The sequence below is a fragment of the Pleurodeles waltl genome, chromosome 6, assembly GCF_031143425.1.
Source record: "Pleurodeles waltl isolate 20211129_DDA chromosome 6, aPleWal1.hap1.20221129, whole genome shotgun sequence".
Taxonomy (NCBI): domain Eukaryota; kingdom Metazoa; phylum Chordata; class Amphibia; order Caudata; family Salamandridae; genus Pleurodeles; species Pleurodeles waltl.
In genome coordinates this window covers 1162354697-1162381420 of record NC_090445.1, presented here as the reverse complement: position 1 = coordinate 1162381420, position 26724 = coordinate 1162354697, and the positions used below count along the sequence as shown (strand labels likewise).

The 26724-nt window shown below is 46.2% G+C and overlaps 1 protein-coding gene across 1 annotated transcript in view; it reads right to left on the bottom strand.

The window, feature by feature from the left end:
- Positions 1 to 26724, bottom strand: part of NPFFR1 (neuropeptide FF receptor 1) — a 1392392-nt gene that overhangs the window by 817115 nt on the left and 548553 nt on the right. The window lies entirely within an intron of this gene.

The following is a 26724-nucleotide window of genomic DNA, read 5'->3' as shown; positions in this document are numbered from 1 at the left end:
ATAGGAAGCAACATTTGATGAATCTCTATTAAAATATCTTCGCAGGAAAACCAATCACCATCTGGCTTCCTGTAAGCCCCCTGGTGTCTAAATCCTTGGACAAACCTGGTGCTCACTGTACTTGGAAATGGCTACACTTTAAGTTGTATGCACCAAGCTTTGGTGTCGAGTCAGTTGGGTGAACATGGGTGGGGTGCAGTAAGTAATGAGGGCATTCAGGATTGCTTGGCCTAAGTGTATGCTTAACCACATACCCTTAATTTCTTCCAAAGGTCACCAGATTGATGAAAACTAACAGCCTCAAGCTCGACAGAGACAAGACTAAAGTAGTAATAATTGACAAAAACACCTCACTCTGGGACTCCACCTGGTGGCCTGATGATTTTGAACCCACACTACTCCTATGCAAGGAACCTCAGAATATTAATCAACAACTACCATGACTTTCCAAGTAAAAACATTTGCCTTCTCCTGTTTCCACATACTCATACATGATCAAGAGGATCTTGAAAGGGCTCCCCATCACCACTTGCAGAACTGTTATCCACACCCTTGCAACCATCAAACTGGACTAAGGCAACGCACTCTGTGCTGGAATCAACATTTAACTGTTCAGAAGACTCCAGACTATATAAAACGTAGATGCCAGGCTCACCCTCATCTTCCCACCTTGCTCTTACATCACCTCACTCATCAAAGAACTACACTATTTCCCAATCCACAAACCAGAAGTCTTCAATCTCCTCACGTACACTTACTAAGGGGGTCATTCTCACCCCGGCGGTCTAAGACCGCCGGGGCCAGGGTCGGCGGGAGCACCGCCGACAGGCCGGCTGTGCCCCGCAGGGCATTCTGACCGCAGCGCTTCGGCCGCGGTCAGAAGAGGCAAACCGGCGGTCTCCCGCCGGTTTACCGCTGCCCTTTGAATCCCCCATGGCGGCGCAGCTTGCTGCGCCGCCATGGGGGATTCTGACACCCCCTACCGCCATCCTGTTCCTGGCGGTTCGCCCGCCAGGAACAGGATGGCGGTAGGGGGTGCCGCGGGGCCCCTGGGGGCCCCTGCCGTGCCCATGCCAATGGCATGGGCACGGCAGGGGCCCCCGTAAGAGGGCCCCGCAAAGTATTTCAGTGTCTGCTAAGCAGACACTGAAATACGCGACGGGTGCAAACTGCACCCGTCGCACCCCTGCAACTCCGCCGGCTCAATTCTGAGCCGGCGTCCTCGTTGCAGGGGCATTTCCTCTGGGCCGGCAGGCGCTCTTTTGGAGAGCGCCCGCCGGCCCAGAGGAAATGTCTAAATGGCCGCCGCGGTCTTTTGACCGCGGTGCGGTCATTCAGCGGCGGTAGCTTGGCGGGCGGCTCCCGCCGCCCGCTAACATTAGAATCAGGCCCTAAGTCTTACACAACATTGGCCCCACTACAGGGCTTCAAACTTGCACGCACCCCTACATATGCGGAACCAGATTAGCGAGCTCCTAATGACTGGAATGACCAGTCTGCTCACATCAGACCACCTTGTCAGTATGGCACGAAACCAAAGGCATGGCTCTTCACCCAGCCGTTACCTTGGCATGGCCCATGCAGCTTCTGCTTCAGTTCCATCCTGAGGGAGTTGTTTGCAACCCAAATATGCATATCATAACATAATATATACTTCTTACCCTAACCCCTTATCCTTAAGCAGTTACCTGTTATTCCCCTTACACTTACACTCACCATTACTTCTTAACTTTATCCTGTTCCACCTTCCCCTTACTCTTAACACCTTATACATATCCTTTTACCCGTTGTTCTTAATAACTGCCGTTAATGCCCAACCTTAACCCCTCACCTTTACAACTAATCGTTAACCTCTATCACTTACAGCCTTACCACCTTACACCTCACTCCTTAAACCCTTCATCCTTTTCCTCTTACAACTTATCCTTTACCTCTATTCGTACCCCCTTACCCTTAGCCTTAAACCTAACTAGTTGCTCTGTAGCTGATGCCCAAGCATCCTGTGCACCTGTAACTGCTGGCTATGCAGCCTTTTGGCCAGTAATTGACAACTAGATATTCTGTGGGCCTGAAGCACTGGCATCAGAAGACCTAGTAACTGATAGGTAGGCATCCTGCGCCCAGTAACTGGTGGGTAAGTATCTAGTGGCCATGTAAATGATTTGTGTACATTATGTTTCTCAGTAATCGACGGACAGGAGTAAAGTCTGTGACCAATGAACAGGTACTATGTTGACATCAATTGTAAGGACTTTCCTTCCATGGTGTAGATGATCTAGCATGTTACTAAAGAATAGGATATTCTGTTTAGAGAAACTTGTGGTCAGATATTCTCTGGCATAGTAATTGGTGGCCACGAACAGAAGCCAATATGCTTGCTTTCTGGGTAAAGCGAATCACAGCCATGTTTATTTGGTGGTTTTTGTTCACTTATTTAACATTTTTACAAATTGTAATTACCACTAAGTGGTACGACTGTGCTGTTTTCTGACACACTTGTTCAGATGTGCATAAAAGTGACAAAGGGCAACCAGATTGCGACATTTTGTGCCACCGGCATTCTGAAGGACGCACTGCAAGGGTGACCATCCATCTTTTCAAAGGCTATATGATAGTTGTTACCTCCCCTGCAGAACAGATTCTGTTAGTATTGTGCTGTAGCATAACTTTTCAGCTTGCCATAGTTTCTCTGTTCAAAAAAGAAAAATTCCAGTGTCTTTGAGTGGTATTTAGCTCTCAACATTTGAATAAAAGTACTTTTGAAGGATACATAAATTATAGAACTAAAATGTTTTTTTGTGCAGCAAAGTCCAGTAAAATGTTGCAAGCTCCCCATCTCTCTTGTATCTAATCTTATTTCTGGTTGGTCAATGTAACTGGAAAATATGTGCTTTAAAATTTACAATGTGGACCATTAAAGCAAACATGGTTGAATGTAAGGAAGAGTCCTGCTCCTATCCATATCTATAATTGGTGGCAAGTTCAATTGCAAGGTGTCAATCCTCATCCTTCAGTTACGCACAGAGACAAGAAAAGGATGCACATGCACAGCCTACTGCTGCACACGGAAAAAAATAATTTGAGGGCACATTGCTCCTCCCCATCCTCACTTTTTTTATTAATCATATTATTTATGCGAACAAAATGAAATTGCCACTGCAGTCCAGTGTATCCAGTGTATCCAATTTCCAAAGTTTTATTTTGTGCTCACAGCAAACGCGTTTCCACTTCTCAAGAGTCTTGATCACGGTCAGTAAGTCCTCCCTTCACCACCGGCAATTGAGTGCTACACCATTCTCATGACCGCATTGCTTTTTGAGAAAATGACTTATATATATTTAAATTTTCTTTGCTACAATGAAATGAGAAACTATGAGCCTATAATGAAATAGTAGGTCATGAGGAAACAGCATGACAATAATAGTGATGCAAACAAATTGTATGTTTCCACTGCTATCTATCTATATCGATCCATATATAGGTAAATATTCATATACCGTGATCAAGACCTTGTTGGTTGAAACGTGTTGGTGTTGGGTAAATCGATCACTGAATAATGAATAAAGAAGAAACTCAAGGATTCCTGTGAGTGCTGTGCTTGACTTTTGTCACTATGCATATACATGTGTATCTATTACCTACTAGCGGTTGCCAATAGGTAGTTTAGAGTTAGGACCAAGTTTCCATAGGAAAATCGTTTTTTATTTTGCCAATAACTTTGGTGCCGCTTAATGGATCTTCACAAAATTTTAAAAACGAATTCAATAGTCAGTTAAGCCAGAAAAATTTCATAACTCTCACCAGATAAGACTGGCTGAGTAATACTAGCAAATGTTTTGGATGACTGAAGCCCTGAAGGAATTCTGAAAACAATATGACCAAATGGAGCATTTGACATCTCAGTGCTCAATAGATTTTGGCCAAAATCAAACATCTTTCCATGAAGGCCTGTAAGGGGACTCAGAAAATAGCCTACAATGGCTGACATTTCTCAGAGATGTTGAAGGGGTTTCCCGACTCAAAACATGGGATTCTAAATGGCTGTCAATTCAAATCCCTCCCAAATACTGAATCTCGATTATATGTGTTGGAAAATAGGTTATTGGTAAGGGCAAGTAGGTACCTACACTTAGCAACAGACCACTAACCTCCACTAAGGTCCAGTTAGGTCTCAGTAAATTAAACCCAGCTCAACCCTTGGTAGCTTGGCAACGAGCGTCAAGGCTTAACTTAGGAGACAGAGTGTAAAGCATTCAAATATCACAAAACAGTAATCAAATAAAACACAGGAAACAGTTTAAAAATCCAAAACCAATTTATAAAAATAGATTATATTTGTATCTTTAAAATGAGACCAAAACAAATAAAATCAGATAAGGGGAACCGGAGATATGAATTTTTAAAGATCTTTTTTTTTTTTTTAGCACCTAGAAACAAAAAGCGCCAATCGGGTCATCTGGTTGCACCTCGACCGGGGCAAAGTCAAAGTTTCAGGAGTGACCACGATGGAGCCCTGCTCGGCTACAGGTCGTGGGAGGCCCCGGTTAAAAGTTTACCTTCACACTTAGGGGGTCATTTTGACCCCGGCCGGCGGCGGAAGCCGCCGGCCTGGCTGGGCCCGCCAGAATACCGCTGCGAGGTCAAAAGACCGCCGCGGGTATTCTGGGTTTCCCGCTGGGCTGGCGGGCGACCGCAGCGGGAAACACCCTTCCATGAGGATGCCGGCTCCGAATGGAGCCGGCGGAGTGGAAGGGGTGCGACGGGTGCATGGCAGACACTGAAAATCTTGGTGGGGCCCTGTTACGGGGGCCCCTGCAGTGCCCATGCCATCAGCATGGGCACTGCAGGGGCCCCCAGGGGCCCCACGACACCCCATACCGCCATCCTGTGCCTGGCGGCCAAAACCGCCAGGAACAGGATGGCGGTATGGGGGTCGGAATCCCCATGGAGGATTCCCCAGGGCAGCGGAAAACCGGCGGTACACCGCCGGTTTTCCGTTTCTGACCGCGGCTGTACCGCCGCGGTCAGATTGCCCAAGGGAGCACCGCCAGCCTGTTGGCGGTGCTCCTGCGGTCGTTGGCCCTGGCGGATTTTACCACCAGGGTCAGAATGACCCCCTTAGTTTCTTTTTCGAAGATTTTCTTCAGCGGGACGAACCTGCCAGTCCAATCCGACCTCCTGGAGCCCTTCTCCAGATAAGCGATGCTGGAATCCTCAGTGGAGATTTTTACCTTCGGACTTAGTCGTTTTTTCGAGGTGAAAATCCTTCAACCGGGGTAAACCTGGATCTTGATCCGACGTCCACGGAGCCCTCCTCGGACTTAGTCTCTTTTTCAGGAGATTTTCTTTACCTGGATGAACCAGCAAATCAGGCCGGGTCGCGGTTGAGGCAAGCCGGCTAGAGTTGCCGCGGCGGGGCGGTCCCTCTATGGAGCTTTTTTACAAAAGTTGGCCAAACTTCTCCAAACTTCTGGGGCTTCTCGCAGATCTCATTTTAAGGTTCTTTTGGGGTCCACAGCTCACCCCAAGGGTCCAGAAGTTCTGAGATGGTCCTTGGGGGGATGTGGACTACAACTCCCAGAATGCACCTGACGCAAACTCCTTTTTGGCCACTGGACAGTGGTCAGCTGGTCGCTTTCTTCAGGAGTTGGTGCAGGGGACTCTGAATAGCAATTTTTCACCTGTAGCAAACAGGGAGTCCCTCCTTGAACCAGTTGAAGCCAGGCAAAGTCCTTTTTGTGGTGAAGCCCAAGTGTGCAGCTGGTGCAGTCCTTCTGAGTGCAGGTTCCAGGTGCAGGCCAGGGGTCCAGCAGGGCAGTCCTTCTTCTTCTGTTGTTCCTCCTTGTTGGATGTGGTAGGGAACGGAGGTGTGGGTGCAGGTCTGCCAGTGTTATCCTTGCTCCTGGGTGAAAAGCAGGGGGGTCCTGGTTCTCCAATCAGGTGCAGGGTCCTTCCCCCTGTGATGACCACTTCCTGGGAAGTGTGGCAAAAATCAATCCCAGGAGGCAACATTCTCTAAAAATCCATCATGGCTGAATCAGATTTTTGGAGGTTACATCTGGCTGAGCCCACCCACTGGTGTGGCTAAAAATCATAAACACACCCCTCTCCTGCCCTCTCCTAATCTAATCAAGGGGGCACCTAGTTGTCTGGGGTTGCAGGATGTGGGGGTGTTGCTGGTTGCTCCAAATGTCCTTCTCAGCCTTTGAAGACCAGTTTGGCAGCCCTCCCCCTTCCTGCCTCACCATCTGCTGAGGGGAGATTCCCTCCCACAGGCACATTCCTTTGTGTGAAGCCAGGCCACTTCACACCTCATCAAGGCAGCCTGGCTAGAGACTGGCCAATCAGAGCACAGCAGCAAAAACAATGCAGGGCTGAAATTGGCAACTTTTCAGGTAAAGTTAAAAACTCTTTACCTGAACAAGTTATGTTAAATCCAACAACTGGAAGTTGTGGGATTTATTACAACAAGTAATTTGATACCAAACTCTTGGTATGCATCATTTAAGGAGACTTTAAAAATTAAAATAAAGTCTCCCCATTCTAGCCTATGAAGGCCATTTACTACAATGAGGGAAAAACGAATGTGGCTGTTGTTACCTCACCAGGGCTTATAAAACTATTTTTATAAGGTCCTTGCTTATAGTTACATGGCACCCAGCCCTAGGGGAACATAGGGCACACCTTAGGGGTGACTTATATGTAAAAATAAGGTAGTTTAAGACTTTGGAACTACTTTTAATTCCAAAGTCGAATTTGCATATAACTTTAATTTAAAAGCAGCCAGCAAGGCAGGCCTGCCTTTAAAATGACACTGGGCACCTCAGCAGTGCACCTATGGGTGCACTACCTATGCTGTGGTTCCTAAACCTACATGCCCTACCATATACTAGGGACTTATAGCTAGGTTAACTTAGCCAATTATAATTAGCCTAATTTGCATATCCATTTTACACAGAGCACAGGCCCTGGGACTGGTTAGCAGTACCCAGGGCACCATCAGAGTCAGGAAAACACCAGCAAAAAGTGGAAAATGGGGGCAAAACGTTAGGGGGCCTCTGCAATCAGCCCTTTTTTCTCACAATATGTATTAATGTTTTGCAACAGAAATCTGGCTGAAAAGCATTATAATTTACCAACCCATTTTACCAAAGCAATCTCCCCCCAAGTAGTGGTGATAACTAATTGACATAAGGGACAGTGTCCCTTTATTTTTCAAACTGACCTAGGTACAAAATTATGAACTGGTTGCAAAAATACTGGTTGCGAATTACCTATAGTGTGTAATTAATAAGTAAGTATTCAAACTTTTCAAACTTCTCTGGCATTTTCTTTAGAATAAGTTAAATAGCAACACTAATTAGGGGAGAGGTTTAACTCATATGCTAAAAATTCTATTTTACATTGAAACTGAAATGAAAAAAAAAAAAAACACCATACATTGCTTTTCCAGTGTGTCACTTCAAAAAACCTCCGGGCTAATGTATGTCGGAACAAAGCATGCTGGAACAACGCATGACTGAACAAGGCGGTCGGAACAAGGACTGCGTTGTTACCACTAATGCTTTTACCACAAATGCCTTCACAATGATTTTTCGTTGAAAAGGCATTCCTGGTGAAGGCATTAGTGAACGGCATGCATGGTTCCAGCATGCATTCCCTCTGGCCCCCCACCACCGCCCCTAAAAATTACAGAGACCCCGACCCCAAAACCTAAAACCACTCTAACCCCCCACCCCTGCCCCTAAAACTACCCCAACCCCCCACCTGCCTCTAAAATTACCACAACCCCCACCCCGCCCCTAAAATCACCCCAATGCCCCCACCTTACCCCTAAAACCTAAAACAACCCCAACCCCCATCCAGTCCCTAAAACCTAAACTACCCCGCCCCTAAAATTACCCAACCCCCACCCCACCCCACCTCTAAAACCGAAAACCACCCCAAACCCCCACCCCCTCCCCTAAAATTACTGTGACACCCCGCCCCTAAAACCTAAAACCACTCCAACCCCCACCCCACCCCTAAAATTACTGCGACCCCGCCCCTAAAACCTAAAACCACCCCGCCCCGCCCCTAAAATTACCCAACCCCTACCCCACCTCTAAAACCTAAAACCACCCCAAACCCCGACCCCCTCCCCTAAAATTACTGTGACACCCTGCCCCTAAAACCTAAAACCACCCCAACCCCCACCCCACCCCTAAAATTACTGCAACCCCGTCCCTAAAACTTAAAACCACCCCAACCTCCCACCCCGACTCCCACCCCACCCCTAAAACTAAAAATAACCCGACCCCACTCCCCGCCCCTAATCCTAAACTGCCCCTAAAACTAAAAATACCCGACCCCCTCCCTCACCCGTAAACCTAAACCACCCCAACCCCCACCCCTAAAACTAAAAATTTCCTGACCCCCACCCCACCACTAAAACTAAAACTACCCCGACCCGCCCCTAAAACAGCCCACTTACCTGATCACGTTGTCCTCCTCAGCCGACTCCCTTCTTCTGTGCCTTAACCACGCATGTGCGTGGTTCAGCACATGCGTGGTTAAGGTACCAAACAAGGAAGTCGTTGTTAACGAAAGTGTAGTTCCACTTTTGTTGTCCACGACTTCGTTGTTAGGGAATCGTGGTTAAGGCCGCTTCCCCCTCTGGGCTCCCATATATATGCTCATGACTTGCACAAATTTAGTGAATAAAACATAAAGAGATTGCAGATGCAATACAATAAACAAGAGCAAAAACATCTGCAGAGAAACTAATATTACAGACAGAGAATGTGGAGGAATGTCAACTCTGTACAGAAGTACAGTGCCAGGATGAGCCATGGGCATGAGTCCCGCATTGGTTTCTCCACCATCCCAGGTTTATTGTATAGTTTCAGGAAAGGGAATTATTATTTGGGATGGGTGAGAGACCACCTCAAAGAATAAGTCCACTACCTGCTAGGTGACACCCAAATTTAATAAAATAATCCTATGTTCAGTCCCTGGTAACATGACATAAAGTTGTCAGGCTTTAAGGCTTAAAGTATTTGAGCAGTTTATATACAGTAGAAAAAGTCATAAAAAACAATAAAACTACACAACCAATTTTAAAATATAGAAAAAGGATTTATGAGTGTAACCAAGACAACAAAAATCAAATAGCAAGAACTGGAGATATACATTTTTAAGGATTTAAGGTGAAAAAGTGCCATGAAAAATAAAGTTCCCAATGTAAGTCAGTGTTTGTGGTAGATCGGGATTAAGGTGCAATATCTGGCCAAGGTTGAATACACCAAATGAACTGGTTCTAGTGAAAGTCCGCAAGTCAAAAAAGTTGAAAAAGTATTTAAGTCCCACTTAAGAAAGGGCCTTTGCCATTCAAAAAAAAAAAAAAAAATAGTTTACATTTCTTCCAAGTCCCAGTGCAGTGGAACGGCGTAATTTTGGCTGCACCTCTACACATTACAGAAGTAACGCAAGATGTAACTGACAGCATAAATTCTGTGTGACTTAACATTACTAACGAAAAGTGAAGCATCTGTTTTATCGAAGGTGCATTCCCTAGGCATTTAAGTTTCATCTATATATGTATATATATATGTATATATATATATATATATATATATATATATATATATATGTATATATATATATATATATATATATATATATATATATGTATGAGTTTGTTTTAATGTTTGACTTTAACATGATGATTATTAGTTTTCATTTGCATGTACACTTCTATTCTGATGTATTGCATTGCATTTAATGAATGTGCATTTCATGTGGAAATCATGGATTTACTTATCCATGTTTGAATTTTTTTTAACATAATATTTGCTGTTATTTTCCGAGTAATAAAAAGTGCACATTAACAATGATTTATTAAGTTTGCATGAGTAGGCCATTCATACTAACGTGAAATATATGTTTTATTTGCTCTGCACGTTTTTCTTTTGCAGGTGTGCATTCATTGTTTAATAGCTCGTGAAAGGAGCGTTGTGTATTAGAGATAGAAAGGCTGAGGAAGAAAACCTTTGCACGGACTGGATGATTTGTTGTGCTTCCTGTTCATTGTCTACCTGGGAAGAAGCAACTAAAGATCAATCTGTTTGTTAGTGTTCCGTGGGATGAGAGCATCACTCCATGTCGCAAGTGTGCTCCATGAAAAGGAGGAATAATTGGGTTTCTGGTGATGTGTTCAGAAGAAACAGATGCTCCTGGCACTTTCCACATTAATTTAGTGTTCACACTGTTAGAATTACAGCAGAATTCTTTAGACCCCCAAGAGGTGCAGACCTCTTAGACCCTTGTCCTCACAGTGCATAGTTTCATGCTAACACTGGATTCTCTATTTCCCAAAGACTTCTACTGAAGTCTTTACAATGCTGATACCTACCTTGCTCTGTCTTGAAACCTTTAACTCCTGTCCAATTTCGTCTAGAACCTAGTTGGATGGCCATATTTATATTCTTGTTGACTAGAAGGAATCTACATTCCTTTACAGAATGCCAATTCTTATTCCTTAGTTTTGCATTGCTGTGACTGTATTCTTTATATACCTTATATTTAAAAGATTTACCATGTTTTGGCGTTTCAGCTTGCCGATTTTGATTTTATATCTTCATAACCTCATTTTGAAATGCTCATATATTGGAGTGGTTACCAATTTGAAATAAATTTCCTAAATTTCAATATTGATTCCTAGTCCTCTGTGTGTAGCCAAATGGACATCACAGAATTGTAAGATTAAATTTGGTACTAGCTGTTTTGTCCTCCAGCCTTCTCAAAGATCCAGAGAGAGACTGACCACTGCTCCATGCACACTCCTGCAAGATGGTGGCAGAAGATTGTTCAGTTGCTGAAACAAGGAGTTAGAGTGCCCAGATTGTAGTCTGCCCAAACCCAGTTCAAACCCTAATGCCCATAGTTCGAGTTGGAGTATTCATGGCCTAAGATCCCAGGGGTGTATTACAATTGTAGAAGACACTATTTTGTAATTGTCAGCTGTGTTTGTTGGTGCCTGTGGTGAAGCACAGTCAACCACACAATTTAGATTCCTAGGGCACCAATTCAGGTGAATTCCCACAGGTCCAGATTGTAATCGAGAGTATATTAGAATGGGTTGCGAAGTGTCACACCAAACTGTTTCTTGTTTGATTGATTACTTAAATTTCTTTAGTGAGACTGAAAAAGTTATTTGTTGAATATGCTTTGAGCTTTGTTCTCTGTGTTTAGCATTGAGAAGAGTGCATTAATTAAAACTGTAAAGGAGGGTGAGCCGCTACAAGGTGTGAGGTTGATGTCATGGTGTGACATGCTGATATTGGTTGGTTGGTATTGAGCCGCTCTGGCATCGACCATTCGGGTCATAGAGTGCCACGCTGGTATTGGCTGTTACGGTCAGATGTGAACTGTGGGTAAAGCTGGAATTGATTTCAAATTGCTATTGCTGGAAACTATTGTTGAAAAATTAAATGTTTTAGAGCTCTATGAGATTTAGTGAGAAGAGATGTGCAAATACCTGTTGGATAGGGGGCGAGGCACCACCCGAAGTTATGCCAGGTCAATATATGGCCATAAATGTGAGTCTTCATAGGTGTATTCACTGGCATAATATCACCAAAAAGGAAGGTGCATTAAGATTTCCACTCTATGACACATTTAATTTGAGAATCATTGAGAATTTGAGCAGAATAATGTATGAGGCAAAACCAAGACCTACACTCACACAGTATGAAGCATGGGATGGTACAGCTCAAGCAAAGCCGAGGGAGAAATTTCAGGGAAGGGTCCCAAAGGCAATGCATACTTGCGCAGATGCTAGATGGGATGCAGAACAGAAATTACATGATAGAGGGAGCCAGATTGTACAAAGCATTAGTCAGTGAAGAGACATGCAAGAAGAAAGGAAAGTCAAAGTTATTAAAAGGAGAGAAGCTAAAAGACATGGAAAACATAGGCAAGGATAGTAGCAGGTATTCTGGTGATGCCATTTGAATACGTTTTTATCAGTACTTTTACCCTCATACAATGAAACCCAATTTGGAGGAATGAGGGGTGCAGTTCCAAATGAAGGTTTAGCAGTGCCTTCCCCACCAGTAAATATAGGGGTACATGTGAGTCCAGCACCCATGGGAGGAAATTAAGGAGTTTATACCCAAAAAAACACCCTGTAGGGCAGAATACCTCTATGTGATTACTGTACCTGTCACTATTGGTCCTGCAGTCCCACTGTATAAATCTGAGTCATTAGGAACTGTGACACATGCTTTAACATTTCCTACAGGATGAAATTTCCTTAATACCAACACAGATAAATACGCCTCATGATTCCCCTCTGAGGTCAACCGTGAATCAGACCGGACCTGTTCCATTAGGAGGATCCACTCCAGGATCACAAAACACAGATTTATTTAAGTGGAGTTCACTTCAAGGTGCTATTGGTATTATCTCAGTAGAAAGAGTCACACCCAACACGTCTTTGGCACAAAATAGGACTAACTCCCAAGCTTTGGACAATTTGAATAGATTCTTTAATTGCTCCCCGGCGGAAGGTGGAGGCTCATGGTCAAGCAAAAAAGTAGTTCAGACCTCAGTGAGAGGAAATGGTGTGAATGTGGTCAGATCAAAAATATCTGGGAATATTGCCACTTCCCGCTTCGACACTTTCCAGGAGTGCAAGGATATTAATAAACATGCAGGACAAGCTTGTTGTAAACCGTCTCAATTGACCACATTTATGAGGTTGACCTATGTCGAACTAAGTCAATGCAGAAACAGCAGGAATGAAAATGCTAATTAGAAAACTAATTAAGAGCATTCAATAATGGAGTGAGTTCAACAAATGGAAAAGTAGGTAAAAAAAAAAAGAACAACAACAATCAAAGGGAGAGCTGCCACGTCCTTAAAGGATGGAGAGGGTACCTCCGCTTTCCATTGAGGGAAGTGCCTGGTATAAGTTATGTCCATATGTCTTTGAGTAGGAGTGATCTTGAGACATTTCCCAATGATTTTCCTAATTTGGGAGTGATGACCTGTCAAATTGTACAAACAGGTTGAACCATTTGTGAAGATTTTACTGGTTTTGTGGGTGGATTTGAACACTTTCTTTGGCATTGTGACGTCAAGTGCCTTGTGGGCACAGTTCAACGTGAATATAGCATGGCCAGAGAAACAACCTACAAGAAATCTGATAACAAATGCTCCTTCTTCTTTGTTGATGAAAAAGTATCAGCAAGTAATTACCTTTTTGAAAGGAAAAATACCAACCAAAGATATGGATGGGACGACACAGGAGCCCAAAAAGTAATTTCAAGCTTTTTATCAGTGATTGTTGCAGGTGTTTAAACAGCATAGTGAATTGGAGACACGCAAACCTAAAGACCTGGGAAATTTTGTGTCCACGTTTATAATGGGATTGAGATTTTAGGTTAGCTTGATGAGTCAGCAGCTTTTGATTTGTTGCCAGAATTAGCCAGTCAATTAAATTTTGCGATATGCAAAATATTGCAGTTATGAAATAGAAATGAAGCAGAAAAGCTTGAAGTGGAAACTTCTGATGGCACAGGTGAAAGAGCAACACAGGGTCAACTGTTTGTGGGGAGTAGTTGTACTATGCAAGGGGTGTATCAGTAGGGAGCTCCAATGATGCAAGGTAGAAAGGGGTTTCCCTAGCACAGTAGAGAGGTGTGGTGTTTCAACTGATCCAAGTACTTAAATTGATGTGGAAAATTTAAAAATATGAATATGAATCCTTGTCATTATTGTTACACACTGGGGCACTGAAAGCGAGAATGTAGTATGAATCCTCAAAATTCAGGGTTTACAGGACCTCACAAGAACAATATTGTATAGTCACAGAATATGCAGACAGAGAACACAAAGGGGGTCATTCTGACCCCCGCCGGCGGTGGATGCCGCCGACCTGGCGGGAACCGCCAGAAGACCGTACTGCGGTCAAAAGACCGCGGCGGTCATTCTGAGTTTCCCGCTGGGCTGGCGGGCGACCGCCAGAAGGGCGCCCGTCCGCCCAGCGGGAAACCCCCTTCCACGAGGATGCCGGCTCCGAATGGAGCCGGCGGAGTGGAAGGGGTGCGACGGGTGCAGTTGCACCTGTCGCGATTTTCAGTGTCTGCCACGCAGACACTGAAAATCTATGTGGGGCCCTGCTAGGGGGCCCCTGCAGTGCCCATGCCAGTGGCATGGGCACTGCAGGGGCCCCCAGGGGCCCCACGACACCCGTTCCCGCCAGCCAGGTTCTGGCGGTGAAAACCGCCAGAACCAGGCTGGCGGGAAGGGGGTCGGAATCCCCATGGCGGCGCTGCTTGCAGCGCCGCCGTGGAGGATTCCCTGGGGCAGCGGGAAGCCGGCGGGAAACCGCCGGCTTCCCTTTTCTGACCGCGGCTTTTACCGCCGCGGTCAGAATTGTAATTGTAATTGTAATTGTAATTGTAATCGTATTTATATAGCGCTTACTACCCCTGACGAGGCGTCGAAGCGCTTTTCGATGAGTAGCACGCTACTCCGGTACCCAACAAGAATTAGTGATGGATTAGTATAATTTAATAAGGAGTACAGTTTTAGTATTATTATGAGTTAATTTGAGTTGCGGATATGAGAGTTTGTTAGTTAGATTGACTGGAGTAATGGAGGGGTGGAGGAGGAAAGAAATCCAGAAGTGTTAATTGGGAGTTTATCCTTCATTTGCTCAATCCAAAGGCTTGAGATGAATAAAAGGGGGGCGGAGGGGAAAGAGGATGTGGATGGGTTAGGGAGAGCATAGTAGCAGGGTGAGATGAATGCAGGAGAATTTAGTAGGGTTGTGTGGGAGGTCACAGAGGTAGAGTGAGGTTTGGTGAGTTAGATGTGGGGGTGGAGGGATGAGCTTAGGCAGAGATATTTAGGAGATGGAAGTGGTCGAAGGGATTTGGGATGAGTCCGAGTGAGAATGGAGGATAGTTTGATAGAGACATGACATAAGAGCGATGAGTAGATAAGTGTGATAAAAAGAGAGCAGAAATTCATAGAAACATGCCAGGCACAGAAACAACATATACACATATATATATATATTTATACACACACACACACATGACTATACACACACATCTGCACATACAATACATAATTAGAAACATGGGTAAAAAATACTTAGTCGTCCATCCATCATCCTGGTAAAAAGGCGGGAACTCCCCCACCTACCTCGAGGGTGGACGGGGCGTGGCCCAGCGGGCGGAGCCCACAGGTGCTCCACAAAGGGAGAAACCCTCCACTCTGTGTCTCCAGCAGAGGAAGACAGAAACCGCGCGTCCCAGTCAGACACAGACCACGCTCCAGCACATCATCCACTCACCTCCAGGAAGGATTCCAGATCCCCTCCGCCATGGGATCTCTGAGCGTACAGCCCCGCCCCGTGACACTAAGACTTGGTCCCCTCTCTCCACAGGTCTTCTTTCTTCAGGAATCCACATCTAGTTTTCTCTGGGTGTCTTATTTTTCTTCTTTTCCTCTGTTTGGATGGTTTGGGAAAATCCAGTGTGTTACTCCTGCATTCCTGGTCACTCGGGCATACTGCCCCCGGAAGCACCGCCAGCCTGTTGGCGGTGCTTCCGCGGTCGTTGGCCCTGGCGGTCCATGACCGCCAGGATCAGAATGACCCCCAAAATGTTAATGTTCCTCAAGCTCCATCAATGCGGGTTCCCCGAGCCCAAATTCCACAACCGAAAACAAGTAGTCGCAGAGTAAGTTTGAATCAGATCCCACATTTGAACCACAATTTTCCACAGAATCAGGGTGCCTTTCATTTGTTCTCTATGTTTGAGGACAATGGTCCTGACTCGCTCTTCTGATGATGCCTGAGTGGGAGAAAGCTTGTGTGCTTGGTGCAATCTTAGAGGTAGACCAGAGTGGTCCATTCACGGATGGTGAGGTGAATGGCCACTCACAATCATTCTTGGCCTACACTGGTGCTATCCACTCTACTCTCAGAACAGTGGAGGTTCCAAACATACTCGTCTCGCAAAAAAGAATCCAAGTTGTAGGAGTTGCAAATAAATAAATGACAAACCCAGTAGCAGAAGAAATACCTATTAAGATCGGCCCCTTTGAAGAGAATTACCAGTTTGTGTTATGAGATTTTAGCCAAGTGAGTCTCTTTGTGCAAACTAAATTGTACTGTTGCACTGGGTTCTGCCCCAGCAGTGCGCTCGGATTTCTTTTTGATCACCTGGTTTTTGGACTCTTTACTCTGGGTAAGCCTCATTACTGGCATCTCACTCACAGCAATCACATGGTAAAAGGATTGCGCATGGTTACTGCCAGTGTCTGCCTTTTAAGATATGGCCACTCAATGCAGCAAGGGTAACAGGGACTTTGCTGGATGAACATGAACATGTGTGCACACATGTGCGGGCTGCACATGGGAGACTATTGTTGTGCACAGCCCGGTAACAGTGTGCAGGTAGATTGGCACATTTGGGACTCTGCAGGTAGAGGCATTCACCTGGGATAGGCCTCGTGAGTGTAGTGTACACTTTTAGGGAAAGTCAGTGTGTATTACTGTTTTAACTATAGTGACACTCCATTATGCAAGTACCGAAGGAACTGCCTTAGAGTGTAGTTTCCCTTCTCCTTGGCCTAGAGAGACCACCGACTTCTTGAATTAGAGAATAACCTGTGCAAGAAAATCAAAATTTCCACTGCCAAAATGATAACTCTATATCTTGGGGTCATTCAGAGTAGTCATATTCCCCTGGCTCAGCTCAGGAGCAGAGCCCAGGCTTGTTGTCACCCTGCTGTGTCCAATAATTAAATTTTCTCTAGCAGCAGGAACAAAGGCCACCCCACTCCCCACACAAAAGGAGCAATTAGCATTACTTTTCTTTGCTCCTAAGGATGAAAGGGGTGGATCGGAATACTCTGTATCAATCACCCAGCTGTCACACTGCACCCGGGATGGGCCTGCCCAAGCCCCCTGAACAAAGGAGAGTGCCCAAACAACTGGAGCTCGGGGACCGCCTTTTAAATTCTAGTGTGCATGTCCCTTGCAGTGATGTCAGTAAGGGGTGGAGCTGAGACCCCAGGATCTGATGTGGCTAGTGGCTCCTTCATGATATCATTTTGAATTGTCCCAACATGCTGTGCAGGAGGAATGGGATAGGTTAGGGGTGCCTGTCTTCTGGAACCTTCCTCTACCCTTTATAAATTCTTGCACAAGAGGAAGATTCTCTCTTGCCTGCAAACTTTCTACCTGCTTCACTGCTGGATACTGGGACAGCAATGGAGAACTTGAAGGAGGAACCCCATGACCCCTACTCAGGACACAGCACTCTGTCCAGTTGACCCCAGAATCAATGGGTCTGCACAAGGGCCAGTGAAGCTGGCCCCCTTACTCCCCTTGAGGACCAGTCTGGGGTAGCCCTGGGCTTTTTGTGTTCACCAACAAAACCACAAAGGAGAACTGGTGCAGGAAGCCAGGAGGAGCAGATTTTGAAAGACTGCACCTCTTTGGAGGTGTGGTGATTTGTTGCAAATGCCCACCAGGAGTAAAATGGGCCCAGGATCATCCAAATAGGTCAAATGGGTCCGGAGTTATGGTATTTTAAAGTTTGGCAACGTTTGACCTTCTTCCCCTCGGAGCACATTAGGCTCCGCAGCCATGTTGATCCTTTTCCACCTGGGTGGACCAAGGCCTGGGTGACGGTGCAAGAAGCTGTGTCACAAACTTTATGGGGAGAGGGCGCGCATGGGCCCCTCCTCCCCATTTTCCTATTTCGCCGGGGTATCCCATCCCCCGGATGGATTTATTTTGTAGAGGCCGGACCCCATCCCCGACCCATTAGTGCTCTTGACTACGGGGAAGCGCTGTTGCGCTTCCACCAAGATCTCCGGTATAGGGGGAGCACCATTGACCTCTCATGGCAGGAGGCGGAAGGGGCCCAGGGCCCCACAGCATTCACTGAGTATGAGGGGAATGCTGCCCCACCCCCACGTGGCCGCAATCACCGCGCCGGTGTCTGGGGGGAGTAGGAGGCGACAACTACCAAACACGTCTGCCCACTGGAGCATGAGGACACAGCAAAAGGATAGTTGGCTCCTGCAGCCACTGGAGTGTGGGCCATGCGGAAAGCCAGCGATGGCAGCCAGGGGTTGGCTCCCAGTGCTGCCCTTCATCATTAGCCAGTTCTGGGGTGCCCGGGTGTGACAAAGTGCCTCCTCGTAAAAGCAACGCAGCACGAGGCTGCATTGAATGGAAAAGAAAAACCAAGGAAAACCTCAGTGTGGCCCTCTCCTGTCACATAAAGTGTTCCTGAGCAAACTGCAGTACTTTTAGAAAGAAGTCCAGTACTTTAAACATCACATTGACAAAGGAGCGAGAAAGGGTTCACATGAGTGGATTTAAGCAATCCTAAAGATGAATCTGCCAACAACCCAGAGAGAAGTCAGGATGTTTTAGGGAATGGTGGACCACTGTTGTCAGTGGATACCCAACTTTCCCCTAGTGGCCAAGCCTTTACAAAGGCTGACACACAAGGATGTGTCCTATCAGGTACCTCAGGATAACAATTGCTTGGTTGCCTTCCTAGAACTGAGAGAAAGTCTCTGTCATGCCCCAGCAATGGGAATGTCTGATTACAATAAGTGCCTGATTTATATCTTGGCGGCAACAGACCTGCTGTTGGTTTTCCATTGGAAAACCCATCTGCATCCTTGGCAGTCCACCTGTCCTATTTAGATGTTTGCAGGACTGTGGGAAAAAGACCGCCCGAGTCGACCACACCGGCCACTGCGACAGCGGCATTGGTTATAGGGGCTGACGGCAGGACATCAGCCATCTTTACCGCCGAGCAGATTTGGATGTACCTTACTGACAAGCCAAACCTGAGTTGGCAGTTTGGAGGGGGAAGGGGCACAATACCTACCCTTTTCCACGTTTCCACTTCTGTTTTGGACTGGACCCGATTTAACATCACCTCCCATCGCTGCTGCCACTGGACCACAGAGGACAAACAACCCCACTGACGCTGAACTCGAAGGTACTATGAACGTTGTGTGAGCACTGCACAGGAGTTTGGGACCTCTGCAGAAATATACATGCCAGAGGTATTTTTTTTTAAAATAGCTCTGACATGCACATGTCTGGAACACATTTTTGTCAGTGATTGATGGGGCCACACTGCTACAGGACAAATATCGCACACATACACAATTGTTATTGTGGTGTCAGCATTCATTTCCAAATGTCTGCTGAAATCACAATAACAATGGCATCACACTTGTCACCATGTTTATATGTGCACATAGCAAGTGAAGCTTTACCTGTGATGGTTGTGTATGTGAGTCGGTACGTGTATGCGCATTTGAGATTGGATTGGCTGGTTGAGGTAAAAGGAGCGGGTGATGTGGTTGTGTCTCTTGTGTGCCACGTGCATGTGGGTCTGATGTCTGTTGTGTGTTTTAGGTTGTGTGTGTGTTACTGTGTGCAACATTCAGGTGAGTGTTGTGTGGTGGTTGTTGTTGTGATGTGTGCAATTGTGCTTTTGTGTGTATGTGTTTGTGTAGATGGGTGTACCATTGTGTTGGTTGTTATGATTGTGTTTTGTGTGTGTGTATGTGTGTGTAGTATCAACGGTATGTAGATGTTGTGTCTTGGATGACCAAGTGGAACTTGCAAGAGAGCACGTTCGGTCTGAGGAGGGTCTGAATGAGTCAGCAAATATGAAACAAGAGTGCCTTGTCCTCTGTTGGCAGATGAGTCAGATTCAGTCCCCGATGAAGGCTTGGCTGTGAGAACACAAGTGGAAGCAGGAGAACATTGACCAAGAAGGCAGGAGAGAGAGAGAGAAAGAGAGGCTGAATTTGCCTTCAGGATGTGTACCTCAAACAATTACACCGGATACGGAGAATTCTGATCTGAGTGACAATGAGGACCTGCATTGTGGAGATCAAAAAGAGTAAGGGTACCTTGTCACAGGTACTCCTCACCTGAATGGACATACTTTTCTACTAATGCCAAAGAGAGTAAGTTTTAGGACTATGAGAATAACAGTGCAAATATACTTGAGCCGCCTTAAACTGAACCTTGTCGCTGAATTGTGTAATGAAGCTACTCTGCCATTAAATGGATTAATACCATTTATTATTATTGTAATTTCTGAACTGTGCACATTAGAGGCTTTAGATTGTCTTTGACAGGGATTTAAGAAGAAGCCCGAGGCATAGGTGAAGCAGCGTAACATTGCCATTTAGGAGAACAAAGAGTAGGGCTAAGGACGTCTCTTGGAAACCTGAATACGAACCATCACATTTATTGTATTTTATTTTGCTGTTTGCACAGGCAGAAGCTGTCAGAGAAGACTCGGCTGCTACTATGTTCCACCCAATTGTCTGGTTGTAGAGAAGTCATGTAAGCTAATAATACAAATAGATGTAGAAATGTATTGGTAGGCATATTAACAGTTGTAGTTGTAATATTCGTCATTCGTCACCTACAGCCAGTTTAGCTGAAGATAGAAAACTCTGAAGTTGACCCCACTCCTTCTACTCCTGTTGATAATAGAAGGTATTATTCTTTTGGTGAAAAGGAGTTACATGTTGTTAGAAATGGGGTCCCCAGTCAGCAGAGGTATACGCCATTGTCCAAATGGGGATCACAATCCTAGTCAGGGTAAGTCACACATAATCCAAATTATCCTGTGCTCACCCTCTGGTAGCTAGGCACCGAGTAGTCAGGGTTAACTTAGAAGGCAATGTGCAAAGTATTTGTGCAATAAATCATGCAATAACACAGTGAGAAAACCACAGAAAGATACCACACAGGTTTAGAAAAAAATAAGATATTTATCTGATTAACTTAAGGTCAGAACTATTAAGATTTGATAATCACAAGTGGAAATATCACTTTTGTAATGATAAGAAGGGTCTTTAGTTCTTAAAAGCAACAATTGTCTCTTGCAAGCACAAAGTACCTGATTTGCATCAAAATTACACGCATGAAGACCGCAGACGAGGAGATGCGTGGAAAAAGGTAGGTGTGAGTTGGTTTTCCAGATGCACATAGGTGATGTGTTGCTCTTTTCCACGAGGCAAGGGCTTTGCGTCGAATTCCGGCATGTAGGCTTTAATCCTCTTTGTGATGCGGGGTCTTTTGATGCCCAGGGATGATGCGTGGAAATCCTGGGCGTACATGATGAAATAACAGTTGATGCGTTGATCTGGTGAGTGGTGCGGGGGAAGTTCTGTAGCACGGCTGGTGCTGCGTCGATTCCCCTTGCAGGAAGTCGGGCTTTGTTGTTCTGACTCATCAGTGCGTCGATTCGGTGGCTGTGCGTCAAAGTTCTGGTCGCAACATTGGTGCTGTGTCGATCTCTACTCGGGGAGCTGGGCTGCGTCATTCCGATTGGGCGATGCAGTGATTTTCTCACCACTGGACAGGCTGTACATGGATTCTGGCAGGCTGTGCATCGATTTTCACTGCACAAGGAGCTTTCATGCAGAAATGAAGTTTCATGCAGAAATGAAGTTTGGCCCTGAAACTTCAGGAACATGAAGCAAGCTCAATCCAAGCCCTTGGAGAGCCCTTCACAGCAGAGCCACAGGTCAGCAAGGCAGCAGGACAACAGCAAGGCAGCAGTCCTTTACAGCAAAGCAGTCCTAGTGAGTACTTTGGGCAGCCAGGCAGCTTCTCTTGGCAGGTTGCAGGTTCTGGTGCAGAGTGTCTGTCCCAAGAAGTGTCTAGTTTGGTAGGGTCAGGGATCCAGTTTATATACCCAAAAGTGCCTTTGAAATGGGGGAGACTTCAAAGAGTGGTTTTGAAGTGCACAAAGTCCCCTTTCAGTACAACCCTGTCTGCCAGGGTCCTAGTATGGGATTTGGCAGTCCTTTGTGTGAGGGCAGGTCACTGTCCTTTGAAATGTACGTGTCAGGCCCTCTACCCTTTCAGCCCAAGAAGACCCATTCAGTATGCAGATATGTGCAGGTGTGACTGTGTATCTTGTGTTTGTCTGGATGAAATGCACAAGGGAGCTGTCAACCAGCCCAACCTAGATGTGGACTGGAGACAGGCTGCAAGGCTCAGGAGGATTTAAGTACAGAGAAATGCTAAATTTCTAAATGTAGTATTTCTAAATTAGTAATATAAAACCCAACCTCACCAGTCAGCGGGATTTTGTATTACCATTCTGGCCATACTAAATATGGCCTGTTTACCTCTTTCTAATCAGAATCTACCACGCAAACAGTTTATAAGGGTAGCCCTAATGTTAGCCTATGAAAGGAGCTGGCCTCAAAGCTGTGGAAAACAAATTTAGGAGTTTTACACTACCAGGACATATAAAACAGACAGGTATATGTCCTGCCTTTTACCCACACAGCACCCTGCCCTATGGGTTACCAAGGGCCTACCTTAGGGGTGACTTATTTGTAGAAAAAGTGGAGTTTAGGGCTTGGCAAATACTTTTAAATGCCAAGTAGAAGTGGAACTGCACACCCAGGACTTGCAAATGGTAGGCCTGAGACATGGTTAAGGGGCTACCTATGTGGGTGGCACAATCAGTGCTGCAGGGCCACTAGTAGCATTTAATTTACAGGCTCTAGGCACATGCAGTACACTTTACGAGGGATTTACAAATGAATGAAATAGGCTGAGTATGAGCCAATGCCACTATGTTTTTAAGGGAGAGAGCATATGCACTTTAGCACTGGTTAGCAGTGGTAAAGTGCACAGAGTCCTAAAACCAGAAAAAACAGTGTCAAAAAGTGGAGGGTGGCAGGCAAAATGTTGGGGGTGACCACCCTTTGGCTGACAGGTCAAGCACATGTAGATGCTTCTAAAGAAGATTTTTCTTCTAATGCTTATTGTAAATTGCTTCTGAGTACATTGATACTATAGATGCAAGGGACTGTTATGTGTGTGCACAATTACCTGCATCAGCTGTAGAAGTAATTACCTACCACCATATCCCTTTGACATATGGAGTTTCATGTAGCCTTTTGTTAAGCTTATTTTATGGAACAGGCCACATCCAGTATTATTGTTCAAATTATGATTAGTTCGCTTAGAGATTCCTACACTGGAACATTTGAATTATTGACATGCCCAAAGGAAATAGGGTTAATTACAAGATTATTTAAACTTACAATGACATTATGTTAGAAATGGGGTCTTCGGTTGGCAGTCAGTTTACCCCCTGTCCAATCAAGGACATTCACTCTAGTCAAGGAGACTCACCTTCAGTTAGCCCCCGCTCACCCTCTTGGTAGCTTGGCACGGGTAGGCAGGCTTAACTTCAGAAGCAATGTGTAAAAGTATTTGTACCAACACATACAGTAACTCAGTGAAAACACTACAAAATGACAAAACACAGGCTTAGTAAAATAGGTAATATTTATCTAAACAAAACAAGACCAAGATGGTAAAAATCCGACACACAAGTCAAGTTATGAATTTTTAAAAGAATAAGAGATTTAGGCCCTCATTATGACATTGGCGGTAAGTCCCGCATACCGCCATACCGACTGCCGCCAACATACCGCGATGCTATACCGCTACCCATATTATGACCCGCACATAGCAATCCGTCACTATACAGACACAAACACAAGTCCGGCAGCCCAAAGGTCAGTGATAAAATGGCGGTACCAAAACCCACACCATTATGCCAACAGAACTATGCCCACAGCATTATGACCCACGCATCACTGCGGCAGACATTCAACCGCGGTAAACCATTGGCGGTACATACCGCCACCCTCAAAATACACACACACACATACAAAACAACACCACATTGGACAATTCAAACTACACACACCTGACACACATACACTCACCACACACACACACCACTATAAAACACACACACACATTACCAACATCCCTTTACGATTTAACAAAAATTGCCACTAAATAGAGATACAGCAAGGGCATACAGGCAACAAGAGCCACAGAACACCATCACCCATACACCATCCACGCACCTCACAGCATACACCCCAACACATCCCCCCCAGACACCCTCACACACACAACACACACTACACCCATGGCACCACAAAGACAACCCAGGTTCTCAGAGGAGGAGCTAAGGGTCACAATGGGGAATTAATCCGGGTAGAGCCACAGCTATTTGGATCACAGGTACAGCAGACATCCATTGCAAGGAAGATGGAGCTATGGTGGAGAATCGTGGACAGGGTCAATGCCGTGGGACTGCACCCCAGAACAAGGGATGGCATCAGGAAGAGGTGGAACGACCTGGGAGGAAGGTGCTTTCTGTGGTTGCAAGACACCAGATAGCTGTACAGAGGACTGTCGGTGGACCCCCACCTCCTCCCCCACAACTAACAACAAGGGAGGAGCAAGTATTGGCAATAATGCATCCTGAGGGCCTGGCAGGAGTAGCAGGAGGACTGGACTCTGCTAAGTCAACTGTTTACTACCTTTACCCCCTATCTGCATGCCATCACATACCCCCACCCTTACCCTCACCCCCATCACCCAGAACCTCACGTACACCCCACCATCACAACCCACCCATCCCAGTACCCGGCACTGCATGCACCACCAATGCATGGACATCACTCACTGCCCTGCATGGACACCCATCACCACAGCATACACACTAGAGAGAGCCACCTAGCCCACAAAATAACTACTCACACAAGGCAAAGGTGACAGGGCACTCATAACCATACAGGGCAACACTCCATGCACAAGATGTCACACGCGGAAACATTAACACTGCATTTACATCCCCACCGTCCCACACCCAACGTCACCGGAGAGGAGATGCCAGCAACAACCAGTCCCCCCCGAAGAGGTCCACAGTGATGACAGCAGCTCTGCTCGCTTGGATCTGGATAACCAACCTAGCCCATCAGGGACCTCTGGGAAGTCGGTTAACCAGCCACAGTCTCATACCACCACAGAGCCTCCCCCTCTGGAAACACCACCACAGCACCCACCCAGCGGGCCCATTCCTCTGTCCACAGGACACGTCAATCAGCAGTGTGTTCGCCACTACAGGGACCCCAGGCCACCCCACAAACACAGGACGGTCAGGGACCTGGGGTCAGTGGCAGTGGGCACACGGTTCAGGGGGACAAAGGCACAGGACAACAGGGGAGCTGGGAGGACTGCTGTGCGACAGAGGGAGGACAGGCCCAGGGAACCGACTCTCCATGAGGCACTCACCAACATCCTGGGAGCATACCACCATTCCCAGGAGACCATGGGCCACATGCTGGCCAAGTTGCAGGAGACCCAGCAGCTGCAGGAGGGACAGTACCTGGGGATCAGGGAGGACCGGAGGGACATCCACACCACCCTGGTCACCATTGCAGGGGTGCTGGCAGACATGGCCAACACCATGAAGGTGGAAGTGGCACACCAACGGGCCCCTGACACTAGCCACATCGATGAACAGCCCTCCACCTCCACTGCCGCTATTGGACAGGAGGCCCCGCCACAGGACCAATAGGCCACCAGCACCCCTCCCCTTGCAGAAGGAGAACCACCACACAAACGGTCACTGCAATCCAGGCAGAAGCCAGAGAACATTGCCAAGACCCCCGCCAGGAAATAAGACTCTCCTGATTGTCACCCTTGTGTCCCACTCTGTCACCCTGTCCACCTTGAACTTCCATTGCTCCACTTCCTATGCCCCCTTGGACAATGCACCTGTGATATAAAGAGAATGGACTCTATCCTGGACTATCCTCCACCATCACCCAAGCCCACTGCACATCACCATTAACGTTTCAACAATTAAATACACCCTTTGAAAAAAATACAAGTAAGTAGTTGTCAAATGATTTAAGTATGTATTCCTTTAACAATCTGTAGACATTGCAAGTAGACTATACAGTAATGTATACATAGGTATGACCTGTATTGCGCTGCAGTCCATACACCAGGAGCCAGAGTAGGGCACAAATATCTGTGAATAGACATGTCAAAGGGTACAGTAAGAGGCCATAGTAGAGGGAACAGCAGCCTGCCATTGAAAATTGTCAACACAAAGCTGCAATGGAAGGTGAAGTTGCAGTGTCTTACCTGCGTGTCACTGGAAGTACTGTCGAATGATAGATATACTGTTGTCCACATCCTCATCCTCTGCCTCCTCTTCATCACTGTCCACAGGCTCAACTGCAGCCCCACACCCATATCCAGCCTCATCCTCCTGCAGAAAAGGCACCTGGCATCTCAAAGCAAGGTTGTGCAATATGCAACATGCCACGATGATCTGGCAGACCTTCTTGGGTGAGTAGCACAAGGAACCACCTGTTAGATGGAGGCACTGAAACCTGGCTTTCAGGAGGTGAAAGGTTCCCTCTATAATTCGTCTTGTTCGCCCATGTGCCTCATTGTAACGTTCCTCTGCCCTTGTCCTGGGATTCCGCACTGAGGTCAGTAGCCATGAGAGGTTGGGGTAACCAGAGTCACCTGCAAATATCGAGGGTTACCTGTTAGCCAGACACTCACCCTTAGGGCCAACGCCATACCTATATACCAACATACACTAGGTGTGGACCATGGGCTCACCTATGAGCCACACCATGTGCCTCTGGAGTTGAGCCATCACATATGGGATGCTGCTATTCCTCAGGATAAAGGCATCATGCACAGACCCAGGATACTTTGCATTCACATGGGAGATGTACTGGTCTGCCAGACACACTATCTGAACATTCATTGAGTGAAAGCTCTTTCGATTTCTGAACACCTGT